Raw genomic sequence first — 12,160 nt, 5'->3', positions numbered from 1 at the left:
ATTCCTCTTTTAGAAGAATTTTTTGGGGCACTTTTAGAAATAAAATATTTAGCTAATTGAGGTATTTATTAGCATAACTTACTGGGGTTACAGGTCATGCTTTTACTGTTTTCTTATTCTAAACATTATGATAGAAAAATGACTCAAAACTGTGTTTCTCACCAGCTAATTTTACCTTCTCCTTTAACCAGAGAAATAAAAATGTTAATATCTAATATATAGTCAACTTCATTGTAGACGAGTTAGTTATCAATAGATCTTGCTAAGGAATTTTGAGTTTATGATATGAAATTTCTGACAACTCAATCACCAAAAAAGTCTAAATGAAGAGACTGAAATAAAAAAAGAAAGGTATAAAGGAAAAAAAATAGAACAGTTTAAAATGGGTACTGTCAGAAGTGAAGCAGGCTGGCAGATTTAATGGAAATTAACTGTAAAATAGCTATTTTTTCATTGCAAGAGTTTATTAAGCCTGTGGTCATTAAGTAGGAAATTAACAATGTTGCTAAAACTCAATACAGATGAGAGAGCTGAAATTCAGCATTAAAAATCAATAATTATGACACCAACCCAGGCAGGTGCAAGTCATCACATTTGGTCTTTGGGGAAGAAATTGTGCACCCACACTTTGCTGGTCATATGGAAGGGAAAATAATCTGCATTAGTTGCCAGCCTTTTATTGATAAACTGAAAAAAAAAATCATCCCTTCAAATGCGTTTGATCTTCCTCCCATAGATGGTAACCTGTGACACTGTCATGGCTGATAACATATTAGGAAAGGTCTTTCTTGATATTTGGAAGGATTGATCTGTTTCCCTGAGAGATGCTGAAGGAGAAACACTCTGCCCAGCACTATATCCTGAGACTCAGAGTTCTGGGAGACAAAAGGGGGCAGGAGGCACTTGACAGACACACCAAGCAGGCTCCAGATCTCTGAAACTCAGAGTCGAGACCAGTAACCACATATTTCCAGAAGTCGTGTTAAGTGCAACATTGTTGGCAGGTTTTCTGCTATTTGAAGTTAAGAGCATTCTTAACTGTTCCTGAAAATGGAGTCCACAAGTTATGATAGAAACGTATCTCCTCATCTGAATTCCATTATGACTTTTCTCAAACAACTTATGGTCTCCAAGGGGAAGTTATCACAATGACTCATTTCCCACAGATCAAAATGCTATACAATGTGGCAGAAATGTAATGAAAAATTTAGGAAGATGATGAGTAAAAAGAGCAGATTACCTTGTGGGTCAGATCTGGCCAACCCCTACTGGACCACCCCTAGCGGTGTGATCTCATTTGAAAAATAGGGATAATGAGTCATCTACCTCCCAGGTGGTTGTGAGAACTGCATGAGCTATTTGTAAATCACTTACCCCCGTGCCTGAACAATGCAGATAATTACAACCTGTTATGGTTATATACGGCTGAATTAATTTGAAGAATAAATGTTCAAGTTTATAGTCATCTTCTTGAAAGTAACTTGTGCTTTTGCAGAAAATCTTTATATTGCTTTACCTCTCAAACTTAGTCTGTTTCCCCTTTTCTGACAAAATTCTCATGGGTGCCAAAGATTTTCCTGAGTAGTTATTCCAATTCTTTAGATGTTACAATAAATCAACCACTGCAATCTTTTCCCCAACTTTGCCCTCACTCGTCTTACTAAGATGAAAGCAAAATTAGTGTAGAGTAAGTAGTTGGGGGAGAATATTCCTGGGCTGTGTTATCACATTAACTGGGATTAGGTGTGCAGCACTAAGGATATAAAACCAACACCAGCTAGATTGTCATCTAACTGGGGTAGGGGGTTGGAGCTCAAGTTAAGGTAACATTGATCCTGTCCTGCATATACACTGAGAACCAGAACAAAATAACACAAAACAAGAAAGGGAGCTGAGAGATATACACAAAACAGAAGGTAAGTAGAATACAAGGCCTGAGCATTGCAGGCCTCAGCTAATTGCAAAAATCCATTTGCGTGTTAACTAAGTATTTATTAGAATCATTGCTTAGATGGAAAATCATGAAGGGGTGGCCAGCGTGGCTGGTTAAGTTAAGCTACCAACTTTGTCACTTAAGAAGCAGGTGACCAGGTTTTAATTTAAATAAAGACATGGGGCCTCCCTGGTGGCACAGCGGTTGAGCACTGGGTTGCGAAGCTGCCCGCGGCGCTGGTTCGATCCCCGGCTGCTCCCCGGCCACCAGAGGAGGGTCCCACATGGTGCGCAGACCTCTCCTGCCGCCCCCTGCTCCCCTCAGCAGTGTGCTTCGGTCCTTCTGCCTGCTCTGCTCTGGCTCTGGTGAATTCTCTCACCCTCCCGCGCTTCTGACTGTACCCAGTGCTTGTATAAACAAACAAACAAACAAACAAATAAATAAACATGCCTCTATTTAAAAAAAAATACATAATAAATAAATAAATAAAGACATGACTTCTTTTTTCTCCAGTCATTTGATATAAGGAATGACCCAATATTGTTACCTCCCAGAGGGGGATAGAAATGAGAGAATCAATCATCAGCCAAGTTTCTCCTTTTCACTTTGGACATAGACTGGAAGCCTCAAAAAGATCAATTAAGTACCCCCTCTTAAAAGGGCAAACTGGAGCCTGGGTTTTTATTATAGGGTTGAATGCTTCTTGCACAAATTGATTTAGGGAGGCATTGCACATGGGCTAATTAAAGCAAGTAGTCTATAATTTGGGGGCTTTCTTTGAAAATACATAAAAGGTGAATTTAAAATTGTCAACTTATGCCATAGTATATACTTCTTCTAAAACTTGCTTAAATAATAGATTCTCCCCTGAAATTTCAAATAAACTTCCAAACTCACTGTTTCTGAAGGTGGATTTGTTTCTAGTTGTCCAAGCCTATTCCCAATCTCAATGCTTGGATTCATCATGCTCAAAACTGGAATCCTAGGGGTTATTTTTGCATACCACCCATGGTCAATCATCTACTACTTCTTGTGAAAGATTTTCTCTCTGATCTATTGTCTCTTCATCACCAAAGCTGGTCTATATACTCAGGCAACCATTACAAGCTCACCTAGGTTGTGTCCACTGGTGTCCAAGCTTCATCTTCACCCTTTCTGCTCTATCTACTCAATACAGCCAGGGAGATATTTAAAATGGAGGCCTGAGAGGGAGCATGCCATGGCTTAAAGCATATCTAGGAATGCCTATAAACATGAAATAGAGGATAATGTCCTCCAGAATGTTGGAAAGGTTATCGGTAGAACTGACCATGCTCATCCCTTCAGATTTGCCCCCTACAACCTCTTTCTAAGCCCACTATGTAATTTGACAAAAGGCAAGTCTATAATAAGTGGTCATATGTCTTCTTTCAGTCTTGATTGCTCCTTCACACATAAACAGAGATAGAAAGGGTTATATGTGTATCTAGATATCAGCTCTTCTTTTAATCTTTCAATTTCTTGTCTAGATTTCCACTGAAATCTCTATGAATGTCAATTAAAATATATAGCCATTAAATATAAACTGATTAGGCAGCAAGGTGACACGAGTGCCAGAAATTTAACTTCTTAAAGCAATTGCTATTCATTTACAGCTTGAAAGAATGTGAAATCTGAAAATTACATGCTGGAATACATTATGAAAGATTTGGAAATGAGGACAGATTGTGATTAAATGAGGTATTCACAATTCTTTTAATTTTCAATGTTCTAAGCTCCATTTTGCATACTAGATATGCTTCGTATTCGATCTAATTCTTGGAAAGTAAGGTACTTTGGAAATGAAAATGAACAAGTCACAGATCAGGCATGCTTTGGCTTCAAGAGAAGACTTCAACACAACTGAGCATGAATGGATGCTGAGAGCCAACTACTCAGAAACCAGCTGATTGGGGCACTCAGTTCCCACTAAATAATTCAGAATCTCTAATGGAAATCAGATCCAATGTTTCCCCAGTGGAGAGCAGCCCTTCTTGGTTACCCAATATTCCACTCCCTACTCAAGAGCTTTAGAGAATAACAATCAAGCAAAAGGTAAAAAATATTTTAATGGCATTCATATTCTCTTGGGGGCTTTCTTGGCATGAAGTTCCCAACTTCCTGACAGCTGCTACCATTGTGAAGAGCCAGGGAGGGTGAGAGAAAGAAATCAATATTTAAATCTGAAACAGCCAGAAAGTTCAATGAGGAGTGCCAGTGTTAACTGGTTTGTGTATGTGTTTGGCCTTTCAAAAACTCCCAGTCTTAAGAGGAGAGAAGACATTCTAAGTAAACAGCTCATTAGGAATCACACAGTAAGTTTCCATCAGCTCATGCAAACACATTTAAGGAAGAATATTCATGTAAGACTTTTGTCTAGAACATTCACTGATAGGATGAACTATGGTGTAAAGTATTCTCTCTCTCTCTCTCTCTCTCTCTCTCTCTCTCTCTCTCTGCACCCCCCCCCTCTCTCTCCTCTCTCAAAACAGGAAGAGAATATTGATTCTCAGTCTTGGCCACCTGCCCCACCCCTTCTCACTATAAGCATTTTGATGAATGAGTTTGTGTCTCTAAAAGCACTAAGCAATCTTCAAGAGAGTACCGCTTATAAATAAAAAAGCTTTATTATTACAGAGTAGAAATGTTAGGGGAAAGTTGGAGCTCCTATCAAAGGCTGTTGGTGCTCCGACATTTGCTGTCAGCTCTGAAAAGGTGGCTGTGAAACTCATTGTGCCCGATGCTGGTTGGCCTTGGGCCCAGCATACAGTGGGATTTCTGGCCAATGGCCCCGTACAGTGGGCTGGCTGGCACCTGGCCCAGGGATTAGAGGGCTTTCATTTCTTTGTCTCATTGATATTAGTCACAGAATCTCCCCTTTCATGCAAAACCCAAACCCGTGCTGGGGATGGGGGTGTGGGGGGGAGAAGGCAGACGCAGAAATTGCAGCAAACTCTGAGTGCTTGTACCCCAGGAGTAAGGAGAAAATTTCCGTTTCCAGCTCAGTTATCCAACATCTGTATTTATTTCGTTATGCACATTGAGCAGGAAATGGATAGTCTGGTTTGTCCTTGAAAGGAAAATTGCTTTATGGATATAAGATACTGCAAGTGAGCCTTGGACAAACAAGGTATTCAGTATCTTAAGTCTTCCCTGCTTTCTCCTCCCTTCCCTATCCTCTTTCTCCCTCTCTAATGAACTAATGACTACTCTGAAATTTCATCTCAAGGAGCAATTTTGGTCAACATAATTTGTGGGCACATTTCCTTCATTTTCAAGATATGCGTGTTCGTGAAAGTGTGTGTTTTGTGTGTGGACAGACCCTCTGCCGAAAGGCCATATGTAATACGTCATTTGTTGACAGATTTTCTTTCAATCTTTCCTCTGCATGTGTGTGCACAATTGTGTCGTTGAGAGCAGGTAGGTGATGTGGGCTTTGCAGAATCCATCTCTAATCCTGTGTCCTAGGGTTATACTCTACTTGAGTCTTGGCACATGTTCCTCTGCGTTCCGTAGGATAAACTTGGGTTTCCAGTAATAATAATAATGATCACCTTATCTGAAACATTCATGGCCAGTGGAAACTAAAAGTCATTTCCAGAATAAAACTCAGACCATGAGTTGCTAAATAGTAACTGACTTTAAAACAAACCACAGAAACCCAACTTATCATAACAAAATGACTCAAGCTCACATCTCTGCTGGATTGCCCTAAAAATATCTACTGATACAAGAAAGGAAATGTTAATGTCTTAAGAAAAGTCTAAATTGAGTATTTGTGCATAACCAAACTTCTTTTCATTATATCACTGATCTGCAACTACTGAACAATCAGTTAATTTTGAGTGTAATATATGTACATTTTCCGAGAGAGAGAGAGAGGGAAAGAGTGAGAGAGAGAGAGAGAGAGAGAGAGAGAGAGAGAGAGAGAGAGAGAATGCTTAGATAATTCATAAAAGTCTCTGTGAAAAGTTTTCATTCTCCTCATTTCAGGATTAAACTTTTGCTTTCTCAGCTATGAAATAGAATGCTATCTATATCATAATAATGATATCGCTCTTTATAGGGTTCATGACGTGTATTAAATGAGAATATATATAAAGACTTTGGTGGAAATTTTCCATTATTCAAAGGACAATATTGTGCTGCTGTAGTATGGAAAGATGACAATATTTAAGGTGGAATATTATAGAAAGATAAATTTTGTTCATGTGAATACAAGTTAGCTACGTGGTCCCAAATTCCTAAAATTGTAATAAAATATCTAATCCAATACCTGAGATCGCATAACAGGTCTCTTAAAGATAGCTAGTCCCACCATATTTTAGAGATAAGGAAAGGTGAAGTTCATTAGTGATTTATCCAAAGTCAGAAAACTAAACAGCAGCAGATCTAGGGAATCCAGTGCTGCTCATTTTCAGGCTCATGTCCTTATGTCTGCATCCCTTCCAAATGACAACTCAATGATTTTTTTTTCTGATAAGCAAGTAGTGAGAGGTGATGGGACAGCTCAAGGTGGCTTTGGAAACCTGGAAAGGCTATCTGGTATAGGAGGAATTTGATCAAAAGGTAGGATTTGGTGAAATGTAATAGAGCAAGAAGACATTATTGGTACATAAAATAGTAAGAACCTATGAAGCATAAATAAGCACGCTGTGATCTCTGAGAATGACCCACCTCAAAAAACCAGAAACAATAAATGCTGGCTAGGATGTGAAGAAAAAGGAACCTTTCTTTTTACACCGTTGGTGGTGAGACTGGTGTTACCCATCTGGAAACAGTATGGCGGTTTCCCAAAAAGACTACAAATGATCTGCCATATGACCCAGCAATTCCACTCCTTGGTATATACCACAAAAGTAAAAAAACAGTAATTCAGAAGGAAGCCTGCCATCCCATGTTCATTGCAGCACTATTTATTTACAATGCTCAAGAACAGATAAATGGATTAAGAGGAAGCGAGATATATACATACACAATGGAACATTATTGAATGACAAACAAAGCTTAAGTCCTACTATTTCCAGCAACATAGATGGAGCTAGAAGAATCCTACTAAATGAAATGGGCCAGAAGGAGAAAGACAAATACCAGATGGTGGCACTTACATGTGGAACATAGAAACACCAAACAAAGGGCCAGACAAAGCCAAACTAAAATGCTAAGCTGACTTAGAGGGCAACCAGAGAGGGAAGGGAATGGAGGAAGGGAAGGATGAGAACCAGAAGGGAGAACACACGAGAGTCAATGGTGGTGAACTAGGGGTCCTTTGGTGATGGGAGCACTTTGGCAACAATGTCTGAAAAGGAGGTGGGAGTGGTTTCTACACTTCTATAATGAAAGCCATATAAACCAACAACTCAATAAAAAAAATCTTTTTAGGGGCCTCCCTGGTGGCACAACGGGTTAGATACAACCTCTGAAGCTGTTCTTAGCACTGCAGCATGAGTTTGATCCCCGGCTGGCCAGGGAGCAGCCCACATGGCACAGCAGACCTCTCCTGCCTCGCCTGCTGCTTCCCTCAGTACTGTATTTCAGTCAGTCTGTCTGTTTTGTTCCCCGCTCAGTCTCTGGTGAATCCTCTCACCCTCCACACCTCTGGCCTATACCCTAGCTCTTGTATGCATAAATAAATAAATCTTTAAAAAATGTCTTTTAAAAAAGAAAGATGTATAAAGAAATCTTTGAGGAGAAGTCTCTGACTACAATAGAAGTAACTCATTGGAGACAAGGAAAATGAACTCATCAGTAAAGGCCAAATTTTGAATGATGGCCCTCAAATACATTTTATCTGATGCTATCGAAGTTTAGATTATTAAATGCAGGATTGAGAAGATGACTAATTCTTAATAGATTTTCTTTCTTTTAGGCTGTCCCCATGCTTTATACATTAGGCAAATTAATCTTCTATATATTACTTGTACTGTCAGTTTGTTTCAGAAGCTCCCATATCTCTGTAGGTCTCAAGTTTGTTTCCATATCCAACCCTCTGCTTCAGCCAAAATTGTTTACAAACCATACCCAGAAATCTTCCTGGATTTTGTAATCTTTCTCAACTGGAATAATTGCCATCTCTGAACAATGTGTATAATCTCTTTTTGAGGTTAGGGCATATGTCTTTGTGTGGCCCCAGCCCAGGTTGAGCTGGCCCTGAAGCAGAATTTGAAGTGACTCTAGTTAGGCACCTACACACTGAAAACAGCCTTCTTGGGTTACCATGAATATCTGTTAATAATAAGGGTTGGCAATAGACTTTGAACCAAAATGAACCAAAAAAACAAAAGAAAAAAAATGTTATCTTAAAACAGAGTTTACCCTTGAAAAATCTTAAAACTTAAAGGGAATATCTACAGCTAATGCTTATTACATCATAACATACATTTCCTTTTATAGGTGGATCTAGTCTTATTGTAATGTGGTTTGAGCCAGCTGGAAGTGGTTAGAGCTGGCTGAACTTATTTGAAGTGGCTTGAGCTGACTGAAACTGGTTGGAAGCAGTCAAAATGCACTTTAACTGTCTGAAACTGGTTTGAACTGGATAGAACTAGTATAAGTTGACTGAAACCAGTTTGAACTGATGTAAGCACCTAGAAATGGTCAGAATTGGTCAAAATCAGCTTGACCCATCTGGAACCAACTGGAGCTGGTTAGAACTATTTTGAGTCAGTTGGAACTGATCTAAACTGGTTAGAACTGACCAGAAATGGTTTGAATTGGCTAGAACTAGTTTGAAGCACTTAAAATGACTTTGAGCCAGTAGGCACAGACTTAAACCTGTCAGTATTCATTTGGAACAGCTAGAACTGGATTGAAAATTTGTACTAGTTATAACTGGTTTGAATTGGTCAGAACCAGCTGGAACCACTTTGAAGAGGTTAGAACCAGTGTGAACTAACAGGAACCAGCTAGAAATGGTTATAAATGGTAAAAAAAACAAACAGTTTTTGGTGGCTGGAACCAGTTGAAAATGGTCAGAACTGGCTTGAACTGGCTGGAACTGGTCTAAATAGGTTAGAACTGGTCAGCAATTATTTGAACTGACTGGAACTGGTTAAGGCCGATCAGAACCAGTTTGAGCTGACTGGAGCTGGCTTGAACAGATCAAAACTGGTTTGAGCTGGCAAAAAAAGCAGTTAGAAACAGGTGTCACTGGTTTGAGCTGGTCAAAGTCATTTGAGCTGGGTAGAACCAATTTGACTGGGGCAGAATCAGCTGCAACTGGTATGAACCTGTCAGACGTGGTTTGCCCTCCCTGGAACAAGTTGGTTCCAGTTATTGGTTTGAACTGGCTGAAACTGGTGAGAACAATTTTGAAACAGCTGGTACCAGTTTAAAACCAGTTTGAACCAATTCAAATAAGTTTAATCCAGCTGGAAATGGAATGAACTGGTCAGAAATTGAGCTGGCTGGAACTGGTTTGAACCAGTCAGAAACCAGTTGCAACTAGCTGGAACTGGTTTGAACTGGACAAAACTAGTTGAAACTGGTTTAAAGAGATCAAAACCAGTATGAACAGTCTAGAATAAGTTTGAACTGCCTGGAACTGTATCTAGCTGGAGGTGATTTGAGCCACCTGGTACTGGTTTGAGCTAGCCAGAACTGGCTGGAAACAGCAAGAACTGGTAAGAATCTATTTGAACTGTCTGACAATGATTTGAGCCATTTAAAACTGGGTTGAGTTGTTGAGTTGTCTGGAACCAGTTTGAACTACACAGAACCGATCATAAATGGTTTGAGCCACCTGGTAGCAGTTTAAGCTTGTCAAACTGGTTAGAACTGGTTGAGCTGGGTAAAACCAGTTTGAGCTGGGAAGAACTGTTTTGAACCGCATAGAGCTGGTCAGTACCTGTTTGAACCAGTTTATACTTTTTTGAGCCAGTCAGAATCCAGTAGAACTGGCCAGAAAGTTTCAGCCAGCTGGAACTGGTTTGAACTGGTCAGAACCAGTTTGAACCAGTTGGCACCAGTTTGAGCTAGTCAGAACTGGCTGGAATAATCTAGAATCAGTCACAACCAGTTGAGACAGCTGGAACCAGTCTGAAACACTTAGAATATGTAGAAATTGTTAGAACTGGTTAGAACCAGTTGGAACTGGCTATAACTGGATTGAGCTAGTTCAGAATTGGTCAGAACCAGTTTGAGCCTATTGGACTGGTTTGAACCTTTTAGAACCAGTTTTGAACAGGCTGGAACTGGATTGAATCTGTCAAAACCAGTTTAAGCCTGCTGGAACAGTTCAAAGTTCTTAGAACCAGTCGGAACTGATTTGAACCAGTTGCATTGAAGTGGTCAGAAATGGTTTGAACTAACTGTAACAGGTTTAAACTCGTCACAACCAGCTAGAATAATTAAAACTGGTCAATACCAGCTTGAGACAGCTGGAACCGATCAAAATCAGCTGGAAATGGCCAGAATCTTTCAGAAATGGTTTGCCCTTGCTGAAACTGGTCCAAATATGTCAGAGCTAGTTTTAACTGGTCTGAACTAGCTGGGACCAATTTGAACTGGTCAGAGCTGGAACCAGTGGGAACCAGCTTCAACTGGTCAGAATTTAGTATGAACCAGCTGGAGCCAGTTTGAAGTAGTCAGACTCACTGAAACTGGCTTGAGCTGGTAAGAACCATTTTGAGCTGGATGGTACTGGATTGAACTCGTACTGGTTTGAACCAGCTGTTACTGGTTTAAGCCAGTCAGAAATGGCTGGAACTGGTTAGAACTGGTCAGAACTGGTTTGAACTAGCTGGAACTGGTTTGAATTGGTCAAAACCAGTTCAACTTGTTGGATTTGAACCAATCAGTAGCTGTAACTAGTTTGAAACAGCTAAAACTGGTTTGAGCTGCTGGAATTGGTTTGACCGACTTAGAACTGGTCAGAACTGATTGGAACTAGATTAACTAGATTAGATCCAGTTTGAGCCAACTGGAACTACTTTGAACAAAATTTTAATTTTGATGAAATTCTTTTCTTTTATTGTTGTAATAACAGTTTGTACTTTTCATGTCCAAAGAAATTTTTGCCTACCCCAAGGAAACAAAGTTTTTTTTTTTTTTTTTTCCCTAATAATTTTCTAGAAATGCTATAGCATTTACTTTTACAGTCAGGTCATTAATACATTTTGAGTTAACTTTTCTCTTTCATGTCAAACTTTACTCTGAATATGGGTATTCGGTTCTTTCTGGACCATTTCCTTATTTAAATATTTTTGAGTCTATTTTCCAATTGATGGTTTTATTCTCTGTTGATTAGTCTATTTTTATGCCAGTACTAGACAATAATCCTGGTTAATTTTGCTTTACAAAAAGACATGCTACCAAGCAGTGTTAGTTCTTCAGCTTCATTCTTTATTTCAAAAGACTTTTGCCTATCAACATTATTTTCACTAGCATAGAAATTTTAGTATCTCTTTGTTAATTTCTATTAAAAAGCTTATTGTGGTTTAAAATTGCATTGAACTTGGAGATACATATAGAGAGTCTTAAATTTTCAAATCATTGAACATGATTAACTCAGCTATTTCTGTGTGTAGTCTAACTTTTATCAGAAATATATGATATTTTTTTCAGTATAGAAGCCTTGGGCATATTTTGTTAAATTTATTCCATAAGTATTTCATGCTCCAGATAAACATTTTAAATATTTCATTTCCAATTGTTCATGTTCCAAGTGCTAGAATATAGATATAAAATTGATTTTTATAATTTAAACTTGTATCCAATGAAAGACACTTCTTAGTTCTTAAAAAGCTTTTCTGTGTATTCCTGATAACTTTCTTTGTACATGCTCATGTCATGTGAGAATAAAGACAGTTGAACTTGTTCCTTCCCTTTGTGTGTGTGTGTGTGTGTGTGTGTAGAAAAACTGGGGTGTAGGCCAGAGGTGTGGGGGGTGAAAGGATTCACCAGAGACAGAGTGGGTAGCAGCAGTGAAATACAGTACTAAGGGGAGGATTATGTGAGATAGGAGAGGTCTGCTGTGCCATGTCAGTTAGTTCCTGACCAGGATGGAACTCAGGCCTTAGTGGTTAAGGCACTTAGAGTTAACCCCTAGGCTACCAGGGAGGCCCTTCTTCCCATTATTTTTATTTCTTATCCTGATCTATGTTACCAGCTAAGATCTCCAGTACAACATTGAATAAAAATGTTGAATGCTTATTCTTATTTGATTCTTAATCTTAGAAAGTATTAATTCTTAATCATTAAATATCTCAT

Source organism: Talpa europaea (assembly GCF_964194135.1).
Source record: "Talpa europaea genome assembly, chromosome: 3".
NCBI classification, from domain to species: domain Eukaryota; kingdom Metazoa; phylum Chordata; class Mammalia; order Eulipotyphla; family Talpidae; genus Talpa; species Talpa europaea.
The sequence above is the reverse complement of the archived record's forward strand: the minus strand, read 5'-3'. Positions refer to the sequence as shown.